Below are 14,025 nucleotides of genomic sequence, written 5' to 3'. Positions count from 1 at the left end.
AGTCCACGAATCCTGATAAACCAGCAGTCCTGTTTAGGGCTAATTAGGGGGTACATAGATTGCAGCGCTAGGTAGGCAGGGAAGTCTATGTGCACATATCCACATCAGTGCAAAGCCTGCAGGCACTGTATGTGAGTACATAGATCTCACTGCATACATATAAAGGCTCCAATACTGTCTGCTGCTGCTTTTTTTAAAGATACCTAGCTGCAGTTATCCGTGGAAATTTTTTTTTTGCAGCTTATACCTGCTCATTTTATTATAAAGCAATCAATAGCCCCCTTTTTTCTACATTTATTTGCTTGGTTACACTGTAGACTACAGCAAGGTAATCGCAATACAAGAGTGTGCAAGTCTAAGAATTAAAAAAAAAAAAAATTTTGTCCCAGGCATCAGATGTTAGTGCGCCAAAAAATCTGTCCTTTTTTTTTGGTACTATCTAATATTTTGTAGTGTCTAACATTTTTGGACAAGATTTTGCTGCCCCCAATAATCTGTAGCTGGGCCAAAAATATTTAGCTACAATTCTTATATTTATCAGTGAGAGTTGTACACCACACACATACCATATCATTGTGCTAAATATCTTACAATTTTAGCACTCCAATTTTTATTTTAGTGTCATAGCCAACTTATTGACACAATTTTGGTGTGCCAAAAAAATCAAGGCCACATTTTGATCAGTCTGTTATCTCTGGCTGACACCTGGTGTACCTCTGGTGTGAAAACCCTTGCTTTGCAGGCATATGTTGCATTGTTCTGTATGCTAGCCTTGGTTTACTCAGTGCTTAGTGTTTTCAAAAACTAAAAAAGAAAACAAATTTGTACAGTCTGTTATCTTTGTCAGACGCCTGGTGAATCTGTGGTGTCAAAATCCTTGCATTGCAGGCATATGTTGTATTGTTCTCTTTGCTAGCCTTGGCTACTCAGTATTTAGTGTTTTCAAAAATTACAGAAAATCATTAAAAAAAGTATACATTCTGTTATCTCCATCAGACGCCTGGTGTATCTGTGGTGTCAAAATCTTCACTTCACAGGCATATGTTCCATTGTTCTGTCTGCTAGCCTTGGTCTACTCAGTATTTAGTGTTTTCAAAAATTACAAAAAAAAAAATGTATACAGTCTGTTATCTCCATCAGGCGCCTGTGTATCTGTTGTGTCAAAATCTTCGCTTCGCAGGCATACGTTGCATTGTTCTGTCTGCTAGCCTTGGTTTACTCAATATTAAGTGTTTTCAAAAATTATAAGAAAAATTTTAAAAAATGTATACAGTTTGTTATCTCCGTCAGACGCCTGGTGTATCTGTGATGTAAAAATATTCGCTTCGCAGGCATACGTTGCATTGTTCTGTCTGCTAGCCTTGGTCTACTCAGTATTTAGTGTTTTCAAAAATTACAAATAAATTTACAAAAATGTATACAGTCTGTTTGCTAGCCTTGGTCTTCTCATTTTTTTGCATAAAAAATATTTTAAAAAAAACAAAACATATTTTAACTGTCTGTTATCTCCTTCAGACGCTCGGTGTATCTGTGGTCACCAAATACTTGCTTTTCAGGCATACTGATCACATATAAGTTTTCTCCAAACAAATCCATTTGTATTGAGTTTTTAAATATTTCAGTAGTCCATTTAAAATGGGCAAGGCAAGGGGCAAGGGATGGGGAAGTGGACATGATGTTGATGGTGTATGCAGAGGACAAGGCCGTGGTCAAGCTGAAAGTGGGCCACAACAAAGACCCACATCTTCACGCTCAACCTTCCTGTCCCAGTTTCTAGGGGACCGCATCACACCACTATTGAAGCCAGAGCAATGTGAAATGGTTGTTGGTTGGATAGCAGATGCTTCCAGTCACTTATCCACCACCACCACGATGTCTTCCACATGGTCAAGTCTTAGTAGCTGTAACTGTGGACCGGATATCACTCACCCTGATACTCCTTCCTCCCACCATGCCGAGTGCCCTGAGACAACTGATCCCACACTTGGACACTCCGAAGAGCTGCTCAGTTTTCCCTTTTTTCCCTTTAAAGATTCAGGACTCTCGGCTGTTCAACTTGAAGTGGGGCCAGATGAGATCACATGTAGTGATGCCCAAAGATTTGAACAGCCACGGTCACACGAAGATGATGGTGGGAAAGTATCACGAGAGGTGGACGATGATGAGACACAATTACCAGAAAGTCAAGAGGAGGAGCAGGGTGCGGATGTCGAAGACAAGGTGGTGGATCACATAGTGACTGACCCAACCTGGCAGGAGGACATGCAGAGCGAGGACCTCAGCACACATGGGGAAAGAGGCATATCACCCCAACAGGCAGGAAGAAGCAGTGTGGTGGCCACAGACAGAAGGCTTGCATCTGTTCCCCGTAACACTAAGATGACAGAAGTTGCCATTCTAACTGTTAGATCTTCCCGACTCTGGTTAGTTTTTAAAGACTCTGCCGATAACCCCAAACAGGCCATTTGCAGCATCTGCCATGCCTGCATCAGCAGGGACAGCAAAACTATGAGCTTGAACACCACAGCATGATCAGGCGCATGGCAGCAAAGCACCCAACTTTGTGGGCTGAACCCCAGGCTCCAGGAACACTGTCTGCAGGTGACACCGCTGCTTCTTCCACTGTTTTGCGTAGATGCCAATTGCCATTTCACCGCACCTGTGAAGATGCCTCAGGCCATGCACCTGTGGTTGCTCACAGTCAACCAACACCATCATCAAGCCCGTCTATGTCCTTGTCCCAGCACAGCCTTAAGTTGTTAATACACCAGTCATTGGAAAGCAAGCAGAAATACCCAGCCAATGCCCCACAGGCCACAGTACTAAATTCTAACATTTCTCATCTGCCTGCCCTTGAAATGATGCCTTTTAGGCTCATTGAGACAGAAGCTTTCCGCAACCTGATGGCGGTGCCCATCCCTAAGTACTTGGTCCCCAGTCACCACTATTTCTCCCGGTGTGCCGTACCTGCATTACACCAGCACGTGTTCAACAACATTAGCCATGCTTTCAATAATGCTGTTACTGGGAAAGTCCACCTAACCACGGACACGTTTACAAGTGATTGTGGGCAGGGATGGTACATCTCATTGACAGCACACTGAATTAACATAGTGGAAGCCGGGACCCAGTCAGACCTTGGGATCGAACACATTCTCCCCATGCCAAGGATTGCAGGCCTTAAGTCAATCAGGATTGCCCCCACAGTCTACAGCTCCTAAACCTCCTCCTCCTCTTCAGCCTCCATCTCTGAAAAGAAAAGAAGACATCAGTCAGAAGCTAGAAGCACTGCAGCACTGCCTCAGCCAAGCGGCAACAGGCTGTGCTGAAGATAATCTGCTTAGGTGACAAAACGCACAATGCTGAAGAGTTCTGGACAGCACTGAAAGAGCGGTCAGATATTTGCATGACACCACTGAACCTATAGCCAGGCATAGTCGTGTGTGACAATGGCCAGAACCTGGTGGCGGCTCTGAGGCAAGGTGAGCTCACACACGTACCTTGCCTGGCCCATGTGCTCAACCTCTTGGTTCAGTGTTTTCTCAAAAGCTACCTGGAGCTGCTGGATCTGCTAGTGAAAGTACGCCGTCTGTCTGCCCATTTTTGAAAGTCATCTACAGCTTCAGTTGCCCTTTCCGTGCTTCAGCAGCATTGGCAGCTTCCGGCTTACCGACTGGTGTGTGATGTCCCCCACGCGTTGGAATTCTACACTGCATATGTTGGAAAGGATTTGTGAGCAGAAGAGGGCAGTTGTTGACTACCAGCATCAACAAGGCCATCAATATTCAGTTCAAACTCCACACATAAGACCTCAGAAGTGGAAATGGATGTCAGACATTTGTAGCATTCTCTAAAACTTTGCGAACTGCACCAAGATGGTGAGCTGCGATGACGCCATAATTAGCGTCACCATCCCACTTCTCTGCTTTTTGAAAAGCTCTCTGCTCAAAATTAAAGAGAATGTATTGCAGGCAGAGCACAATGATATGGAGCAAGGAACCATACAGGGTGATTACACTCAGCCCAGCCTCATGTCGTCCCAACGTGGATTGGTAGACAATGAGGAGGAGGAGGAAGAACAGGAGCTATTTTCATGTGCTATAGAGGGTATTACAAGCACAGCTGTCATACCGTCTGTTCAGCGGGGATGGCCTGAAGACAGGGAGGAGGAGGATGAGGATGACGAGGAGGAGGACACCATGGTCAGTCATCCTGGTGAGGACATGGAAGTTTTGCCTGTTAGCAGTTTGGCACACATGGCTGACTTTATGTTGCGCTGCTTTTCCCGTGACCCTTGCATTATTAAAATTTTTGGTGACACTCATTACTGGTTGGTGACACTTCCAGACCCAAGCTACAAGGAGAACTTTCAATCTCTTCTTCCAGAGGCAGACAGGTATACTAAAATGTTGCAGTACTAGAGGGCACTTGTAGTGGAATTACTTAAACAATTCCCATCTGAGAACTCTGGCAGCTGACGTCAGAGTTTGTTGTACAACCAAGGAGTCCAAGCGAGGGAGACAGAAGTACAATCCAGCTCAGGCAGGGGAACAATGGCAAAGTTCTGGGACAGTTTTCTCAGACCCTCCCATCGTGCTGGGTGGAATTATAACAGATAAGTGCATCCACCTGTCAACTGAAAATGCTGACAGGCTGACTCTTATAAAAATGAATAAGGGCTGGATTGGGGAAGACTTCTGTACACCACTCTTCCTGATTTGATCTCTTTGGTGTTATCCCCCTCCTTAACCTCATCCTCATCATCCACAAACATACAAACACCAGGGTGAATGTATTCAGTCATGCAAAAGTCACTCATTTTTTGTGCAAGGGTGTATATGATGCCCATAAAATAGTTTTAAAAAATGTACCCCCTATGTGGAAATGTTTGTCAGCCCATGCACTTCGTGTATGAGCATTACAAGTCTAGGAGACACGCTCCTTTACATTGGGCCTAGTTTTTAATGAGGCCTTCCTCAGTGTTTCCTCATTCTCTGCCACTAGATCACCAGGGTTAACGTGTTCTGTGCTGCTATACCCAGTCCAATTTTTGGCAAGGGTGTCTATGATGACCATAAAATATTTTTAAAAATGTACCCCCCCATGGGGAAATGTTTTTCAGCCCATGCACTTCGTGTATGGACATTACAAGCCTAGGAGATATGCTCCTTTACATTGGGCCTAGTTTTTCATGAGGCCTTCCTCCACATCTCATCATCCACCGCTAGTGATCACTGATGAGCGAACGTGATCACTATTACTCTGTACTTGCCCGAGTATCACTGTGCTCAGTGTACTCAGCTTGTGTCTCCGCCCTGCAATTTTGGCATTCTTTACAGCGCCAATGAACATGCAGGGATTGTCTGCCATGCACTGTAATACCGCAGCCATCTTTGTTGTGGTATTACAGTGATTGGCTAGCGGCCCTGCTCGGCGTATTATGCTCCAGACTCAGCTAGTGTTGGGAGAACTACCGCTGAGATAGGGTCAGATTAGTTCTTTTATTAGTTAGCGTGGGTCTACTAGTGTTCAATCCACAAATCCTGATAAGCCAACAGTACTTTTTATTTAAATTTGGTGGTCTCAAAAAAAATCAAGGCCACATTTTGATCACTCTGTTATCTCCATCAGATACACGGTGTATCTGTCGAATCCAAAGCCTTGCTTTGCAGGTAAACATTCCAGTTTTTGGTCTGCTACACTTGCTGTATACAGAATTGTTTGTTTTTAAACATTTTTACAAAATGCAGGCCATATATTGAAAGTCTGTTATCTCGGTCACACGTCTGGTCTATCTGTGGTCTTCAAATCTTGGCTTTTCAGCCTTACATTACAGTTTTTGGTCTGATACCCTTGGTGTATACAGTAATTTGTTGTTTTTTAAAATTGTGACAAATGCAGGCTAAATATTGAAACAGTCTGTTATCTCAGTCACACATCTGGTCTACAGTATCTGTGGTCTTCAAATCTTGGCTTTTCAGCCAGACATTCCAGTTTTTGTTCTGATACCCATAGTGTATACAGTATTTTGTGGTTTTAAAAATTTTAAAAAATACAGCCCACATATTGAAACAGTCTGTTATCTCCGCCCAACGCCAGTTCTATGTGTGGTCTAAAAATAGTTGTTTTCCATGCATACATTCCAATTTTTGGCGTGTCTAATTCCCTAGGTGTATACACTATCTTGGTAAAAAAAAACAACCAAAAAAAACATATATTATAGTGTGGTAGTTCCGTGACATGCTGCCTCATCTATCTGTGGGCTACAAAGTGTGCTTTTGAGGCTTCCATTCTCCTTTTTTTGTGGTGTTACCCTAGCTCTAAACACTATTTAGCAGTAAAAAAAAATAAATATACAGGCCACATATTGAAGAGTCTGGTATCTCAGTCAAACGCCAGATGTATCTGTGGCCTACAAATTGTGGTATTTCAGGGCTACATTCCACTGTATTTGCTGTCTTTGAGCTGATTTCTATGCACCATTTTTGGGGCCAAAATAAAAACACAGGCCACATATTTTACAGTGTGGTATCTCCTTGACACGCCTCATGTATCTTTGGTCTATAAAGTGTGCCTTTCAGGCTTCCATTCACCTTTTTTGCTGTGTGTTTCCTTAGCTCTAAACAGTAAACACTATTTTGTGCTGAATTTTTTTTTTTTTTTAATTTATCCCTCATGGGGAAATGTTTGTCAGCCCATACACCTAGTGTATGGGCATTTCAAGTCTAGGAGACCCTCTCCTTTAAATTGGGCCTAGTTTTTAATGAGGCCTTCCTCCATATCTCATCATCCACTGCCACTAGATCACCAGGGTTAACATGTTCCAAGCTGCTACATCCAGTCAATTTTTTGGCAAGGGTGTGTGTCTATGATCCTCATAAAAAAAGTTTACAAAAATGTACTCCCCATGAGGAAATGTTTGTCAGTCCATACAATTAGTGTATGGGCATTACGGGTCTAGGAGACCCACTCCTTTGCAATGGGACAGTTTTTTTTAGGAAGCCCTCCTCCATGTTTTTTCCAAGGGGGGATTGAGGTGCGTGCAAATTTGGCTTGGAGGCAGGGGCCAAAGTCTGAGCCCCCACAATCTCTCGTTCCAACTCAGATGAGATCCCTGCTACCATTACTTTGGGGCGGAGAATAGAGGAAGGTGGCTCAGGGGGAGACACAGGCTCAAAACTTCGGGACAAGGCATCGGTTTAACATTCTTAGAACCAGGACAAAAAGTAATGGAAAACTGAAACCCGGAAAAAATAGTGACCAACGAGCTTTTCTAGGGGTCAATCTTTTTGCCGACTCAATATATGCCAAATTTTTATGATCATTGATCACAGAAATTGGGTGAGCCGCCCCTTCCAAAAAGTGCCTCCATTCTTCGAATGCCAACTTGGCCACAAGAAGTTCTCTATTGCCCACATCATAATTTCTCTCGGTGAAGAGAGCTTCTTGGAAAAGAAGGCACATGGCTTGAGATTAGTCAAAGTGGCAGTCCCTGAGACAACACTGCTCCCACCCCCACCTCAGAAGCATCCACCTCCACCATAAAAGGTTTGGATGCATCTGGTTGTACCAAAATCGGAGCGAACATGAAACATTTTTTTGATGCTAAAAAAGACTCCTTGGCGGCCCCTGACCAATCTTTTACAACTGCCCCCTTGTGGGTAAGATCAGTAAGGGGTTTATCCACCTGCAAAAAACCCTTAATGAATTTACAATAATAATTGGCGAATCCCAGGAAGCGCTGAAGCCCCTTACGGTCTCGGGGTCGAACCCAATCAGCGATCACTTGCACCTTCCTGGAATCCATACGAAACTCCACAGAGGACACAATCAGACCCAAAAAAGACAGTTCTTGGACAAAAAACAAACATTTCTCCAATTTAGCAAATAACCTGATTTACCCTGAGTCTTTGGAGAATAATACAAAGATGCTGCAAATGAGTATGACTTTTCGGGGAAAACACCAAAATATAATTCAAATAAATAATGACAAAATGTCCTATAAGGTCAGCAAATACCACATTAATGACATTCTGAAAAATAGCAGGAGCATTAGTAGGTCCAAACAGCATAACCTGGTTTTCAAAAAGTCCCTCTGATATAAGGAACGCAGTTTTCCACTCATCCCCCTCACGAACCTTTATCAGATTATAAGCCCCCTGGAGATCTACTTGGAGAACCATTTGCCCCCTGATAAATGGTTACATAAATCTGCAATAAGGGGAAGAGGGTATGTGTTTCTCGCCATTATTTTGTTGAGTTCCCGAACTTCGAGGCAAGGACGCAAACCGCCATTTTTTTTAACGAAAAAACCCTGCAGCCACTGGAGAGACAGAAAGCCGTATATGCCCCTTCTGAAGACTTTTAGCAATATTCTCCTTCATGGCCAAACACTCAGGACCGGACAAATTGAATAGACTGGTTTATGGTAGCTTAGCCCCTGGAACTAATTCAATGGCACAATCAAAAGGTCTATGTGGCGGTAAAACCTCAAAGTCGCTTTCGGAAAACACATCTTTGAAGTCCTTCAGATACTCCAGAATACCCTCTAGACTGACAGACAACACAGAGACAGACTTAATTGTTTCATATAATATTTCAGATTCACAACCATGGTTCACACAATTAGAACCCCATTGAACAATCTCCACCGTCACCCAATTGCAGATAGGGTTATGGTGTTGCAACTAGGGCATTCCCAACACCAACCCAGCAGGCAAGTTCCCCAATACAAAACAACTTATCTCTTTAATATGGTCAGAGCCTACTTTGAAGGAAAAGACCTCTGAGACGTAACAAATTCCTTTTTTAGTGAGGGGAGAGGAGTCAATAGCCACCACTTCATCGGAGTCTGAAGTCTAACTGTCCCTATCTTGCATTGGGAAATCAAATGAGGACTGACCAAGTTGATGGACGAACCGAACTCCACAAAAGCTGTAGAAAAATTAGGACAACCGTCCACCAACAGTTCCACTGGTAGCAAAACTTTAGCAAGTGAGGAAAAGTGTACCTCAGGGTCTGGGCGGCTTCCTCAAACACCACCCAGACCTAGTCATTTCCCTCCATCTTCAATGGTGAAGGGCAATCCCTCTTCCAGAGTCCTGACTCTCCACAATAGAAGCACAGCTGCTTCTCATGACATCTTCTCTCTTTCTCTTTCAAAGCGATGGCCCCCACCTCCATAGCCTCAGAAGCAGCCACTGCTTCATCTCCACTGGGGAATAATGAAGTTTCCAGTTGCATAATACCTCTTGTCCATAATCTGCAATCCATACGAACCACTTGGGTCATGGCATCTTCCAGGGAATCAGGTGGAGGATGAAGCACCAGGGCATCCTTCAGATGTTCGGACAGGCCTCTACGGAACAAACCCCGGAGGGTGGCATCATCCCATGAAACCTCCGCAGCCCAACGTCTGAATTCTGAGCAAAACCACTCGGCCAAGTGCTTCCCCTGACAAACACTCATCACCATATCCTCTGCCAGACGCACTCTATCAGGATTATCATAAATGTGCACTAGGGCCTCAAAAATGCATCCACTGACACTCTCTTAGAGGCTGTAGAGGGGAGAGAAAACACCCAGGCTTGCGGAGACCCCTAAGCAGAAACATGACAATGTCCACCCTCTGACTTTCATCTCCAGAGGATCGGACTCTAAATTCTTTCTTGTTACCAGAAAATGTATCAGGTAACTTAACCAGGGGTTCGGGGGAGAACAAAGTGACTTTTCTAGCCCCCGTCCCCTGAATTCCCAAGGACAGAGCCCCCTGAACCGTGTCCATCACCTGCTGTTGGGACTAGGCCAGAGCTTGTTGCTCTAGGTTTAGTTTCTGCAGCATCTGAGACAGGTGATTCACCATCTCAGACAGGGTGTGCATCAGATCCATATTACACCCTAACCAAAGAAGGCTACTGTTATGGTCAGTTATAATATCAGGGACCCTGTGACCGACCTGTCCAGGTCCAGACACAAGTCCCGCACTGTGTAGAATGGGACAGGTGGACAGCACCTGCAGACACAGAATGTCACGGTCACAGGCGTGCAGTACCTGCAGCACGTGATTGCAGAAGAAGGGGTTGAGACCAGCCATCAGTGCAATCAGCAGAGCACCGAGAGTACTACCGGGGGCTGACCGGCTGGGGCACTGACAAGCATGTAAACAGAAGAATAACCGGGTACAAGCAGGTGTCTGGAAACCAAGCAGGTATAACCAGAGCCGAGGGAACAACTGAAAGGGAAGTCAGAAACCATGCCGGGGTCAGAAAACCAGATAATCCACAGACAGAACCTAATCGACAGGCAAGCGCGACGTGGGGGACAGGCCGGGTCAAGATGAGATGAAAACTCACAAGGCAAAAACACACAAGTGTCCAGGGGTTACTTAACTCAGCCGAGGGCAAAGTATAACTGACAATGATGCAAGCCTCCAGTGGATATAAAAAGCCCTCCCCTACCCAAAGGGAGGCCACATGCATTAACCCCCAAGGCTCCTGCTCAAATTCTACCATAGGATCGTGACAACAGTGATCTGCATGAGAATCTGCCTCCAGAAAGTGAAAAGTGGGGAGGTGGGGAATTATCAGTGTGAAATAAAACTAACACAAGACAGCATTTATGAGTTGTCCACTATTCGGACAATCCCTTCTCAATTTGTATGTTTGTGCTCCCAGTAAAATAATAACACCTATACTTACCTTCGGTTTGCCTAGCCCTTTTGTCATGTTCCCTACCTTCTTGGAATTCTGACCTAAGACTGCTTCCTGACTATGGCTTTGTCTCACTCCTCTGTCTATAATGTACCCTTCTGTCTTTTGACCTCAGTCCTCTTGACTACCCAGCCTCGTGGGTTGTCCATGAGTAGCAATTACACTGTGTTCCAAATTATTATGCAAATAATATTTCCTCATATTTTCTCTAAATTACCTATCTGAATTGCAGTCATTGTTATTTTTCAGTCATCTACTATTCTAGTATAATTGCAATGTTTTGGAACAAACTGCATATGAAAACAGTATCTTTAAAAAAAAAAAATAAACACTCAAAATGCATGTTTCAAATTATTATACACAGCAGAGTTTTCAACCTTTTTTTTTATTTTGAACAAAAAAATGGTCAATTGTGAAGTTATAAGCATTATCAGCTTATTACAAAATGAAATCAAACAGTTTTCAAGTGAAAACTTTATTCTCGGTGATGTTACATTTGCACATAGGACCCCTTGTTCGAAAGAAGCTTCTGAACTCTCTCGTCCATTGAATTTGTCAGTTTTTGGATGGTTTCTGCTTCAATTGTTTTGCATGTGGACAGAATACCCTCTCAGAGATGTTGCTTAGATGTGAACTGCCTCCCGCCATCATAGACACTCCTTTTGATGATGCTCCAGAGGTTCTCAATGGGGTTGAGGTCAGGGGAAGATGGTGGCCACACCATAAGTCTGTCCTCTTTTATGCCCATAGTAGCCAGAGTTGCAGATGTGTTTTTTGCAGCATGAGACAGTGCATTATCATGCATGAAAATGATCTTGCTGCGGAAAGCACGGTTCTTCCTCTTGAACCATGGCAGGAAGTGTTGTTTTAGAAACTCCACATAGATTATGGAGTTCATCTTTACCCCTTCAGGGAACATAAAGGGGCCAACAATCTCTCTCCCCATGATTCCAGCCAAAAACATTACTCCACCTCCTCCTTGTTGGTGCCTTAGCCATGTTTTCATGGGGTGTCCATCAACCAGCCATCCTCCACTCCATCCATCTGGACCATCGGTGAACAAAACAGTTTGGAAGTCAGTCTTCATGTATCGTTTGGCCCACTGGAGCCCTTTCTGCTTGTGTGCAGTGGATAGAGGTGGTCGACAGGATGGCTTACGCACAGCTGCAAACCTCTAAAGGACCCTGCATCTTGTTGTTCTGGGGACGTTGGAGGCACCAGCAGCCTCAAAACCTTGTCTGCTGCTATGACAAGGCATTTTTGCAGCTGCTCTTTTAACCTTACACAATTGCCTGTTGGAAAGAGTCCTCAATTTTTCCTTATCAGCACGCACACGTGTGTGCTGGGAATCAGTTACATACTTCTTGATTGTGCAATGATCACGATGAAGTGTCTTGGCAATGCTGATTGTAGTCATGCCTTGACCTAAATACTCCACAATTTGTTGCTTCTCAGCAGCCGGCACATCCTTTTTCTTTCCCATTTTGGCAAAAAATGTAGGCTGCTTAATAATGTGGAACAGCCTTCTTAAGTAGTCTTGCCTTTATTTGGACACACCTGCCAAACTAATTTGCACAGGTATCTGAAATTGCTTTCAGTGATATAAAGAGCCCTGACACACAGCACCATCAATGAGTATAAATGACAAACAAAAAAATTCTAACCTTATCACTCCTAAATGGTGTTGAGCATTCCGATACCGCAAGTATCGGGTATCGGCCGATACTTAGCGGTATCGGAATTTCGATACCGAGATCCGATACTTGCAGCGTATCGGATACCGGAATCGGAAGTTCCCAGGATTCAAACTGCACAAATTTGCACGAAATCAGCCAATGAGAATGATTCCAAGTGTGGGCACATCCTGTTCAGCATGGAGGGCATGAAACTACTGGCAAGGCTGTGATTGGCTGCTGAAATGATGTCATGATGTAGTTTAAAAGTCGCTGGCGCCATTTTTTGCTCACTCTGCTGTGAATTCAGTTAGTGACAGGACGCTGTTTGCTGACTGAGGGCCAGTTTAGAGATAGCGATTTGCTTCTTTGTGCTTTTCCAAGGCTAATTTAGCAACCGCTGTGTTGACCTACTAATCACCTTGCTTTTGCCATGCAGCGCTGTTTTCACAGCGATCTGCAAGGTCTGTGTGTGTGTGTGTGAGTGCAGCCCACTCTCTAGTCTGTGTGCAGCCATAGGCCATCCATAGCTGGTTGTATTCAGTTCAGGGAGGGTGGTTCATTGCCTCATACTGTTCTTTTTTTTTTTTTTTTCAAGTAGTGTAGTCTGCTGCTCATTTTTTCTAATAATTCCTATTAGTGACTTTCCACCCGTATCCAGCTAACTTGTGGAAAAACACTACATAGGATAAAGTAGAGGAGGTTTTTTGGGCCTTGCAGCGCCGTTTACGGCTGTCTGCACGGTCTCCGTGTGACTGCAGCTCGCCCTGTAGTCTGTGAGCAGCCATAGCCTGGTTGTATCCAGCTCAGGGTTGTTCACTGCGTCATACCGTAAAATCAATTTTCCTTTTGTTTTAAGTAGTGCAGGCTGCTGCACATTTTTCCAAAAAATTCCTATTAGTGTCTTTCCACTCATATCCAGCTAACTTGTGGAAAAACACTACATAGGATAAAGTAGAGGAGGTTTTTTGGGCCTTGCAGCGCCGTTTACGGCTGTCTGCACGGTCTCCGTGTGAGTGCAGCTCGCCCTGTAGTCTGTGAGCAGCCATAGCCTGGTTGTATAAAGCTCAGGGTTGTTCGCTGCGTCATACCGTAAAATCAATTTTCCTTTTGTTTTAAGTAGTGCAGGCTGCTGCACATTTTTTCAAAAAATTCCTATTAGTGTCTTTCCACCCGTATCCAGCTAACTTGTGGAAAAACACTACATAGGATAAAGTAGAGGAGGTTTTTTGGGCCTTGCAGCGCCATTTACGGCTGTCTGCGCGGTCTCCGTGTGACTGCAGCTCGCCCTGTAGTCTGTGAGCAGCCATAGCCTGGTTGTCTCCAGCTCAGGATTCTTCACTGCGTCATACCGTAAAATCAATTTTCCTTTTGTTTTAAGTAGTGCAGGCTGCTGCACATTTTTTCAAAAAATTCCTATCAGTGTCTTTCCACCCGTATCCAGCTAACTTGTGGAAAAACACTACATAGGATAAAGTAGAGGAGGTTTTTTGGGCCTTGCAGCGCCGTTTACGGCTGTCTGCACGGTCTCTCTGTTGTCAGTTCAGCCCAAAAAAAATAAATAAATAATAAAGTTCACCAAACACACCACTTTACATTTGTGTAGGCCACATTCTAGTCCACACTTTAGAAAATTAGTGTTT

The sequence above is a fragment of the Ranitomeya variabilis genome, chromosome 2 (assembly GCF_051348905.1).
Source record: "Ranitomeya variabilis isolate aRanVar5 chromosome 2, aRanVar5.hap1, whole genome shotgun sequence".
In the NCBI taxonomy this organism is placed as follows: Eukaryota; Metazoa; Chordata; class Amphibia; order Anura; family Dendrobatidae; genus Ranitomeya; species Ranitomeya variabilis.
Note: the sequence above shows the minus strand (reverse complement) of the source record.